Below are 543 nucleotides of genomic sequence, written 5' to 3'. Positions count from 1 at the left end.
TTCTAGGTGTTCTCATACTGATTTTTCTGGCCTCTATTTGTATTACCTACAAAGCATACAGACTCTGGATTTACTGGACATAGATTACTCGTGTGACCCTCTCCACAAACTTCATAAAACGTCTGAACTTTTTACACTGGTTGAACTTGCTGCTTATTTAGAACCATGGCCATCTTATTGAATTGGTTTGCCATTGTAGCAACATGTGCCGATAATGCGGAAACACATCTAGCTTAAGGACCCCTGCAATTTTCTGGACTGTATGTCTGCCCGTCTCTCCTTACCAATCAGGATTACTTTTTGAGAATTTGTTCAACAATGCATAAATCTAATCAAAACTTTTCTCCAACACTTGACCACCGGCTGCAGCATCTACCATGATCTTATTCTCTAGTTTATCCCTTCTATGAATGTATGAGCCAACACTTTATTAGTTTGATTATGATTAGGACAATCCCGAAGCAGCCCCTTGAACCTTTCCCAAGCAGAATATAAGGACTCTCCCTCCTTCTGTTGAAAAGTGATTATCTCACTTCTGATCTT

At 39.6% G+C, this 543-nt stretch overlaps 1 non-coding gene across 1 annotated transcript; it reads left to right on the top strand.

The window, feature by feature from the left end:
• The first annotated feature begins 438 nt into the window (after nt 1–438).
• LOC117279414 (small nucleolar RNA R71) lies at nt 439–543 on the top strand. The gene has a single exon (XR_004509842.1). It is a non-coding gene; the product is annotated as a small nucleolar RNA R71 (small nucleolar RNA).

Source organism: Nicotiana tomentosiformis, chromosome 1 (assembly GCF_000390325.3).
Source record: "Nicotiana tomentosiformis chromosome 1, ASM39032v3, whole genome shotgun sequence".
In the NCBI taxonomy this organism is placed as follows: domain Eukaryota; kingdom Viridiplantae; phylum Streptophyta; class Magnoliopsida; order Solanales; family Solanaceae; genus Nicotiana; species Nicotiana tomentosiformis.
Note: the sequence above shows the minus strand (reverse complement) of the source record. Positions and strands in the feature narration are given on the sequence as shown.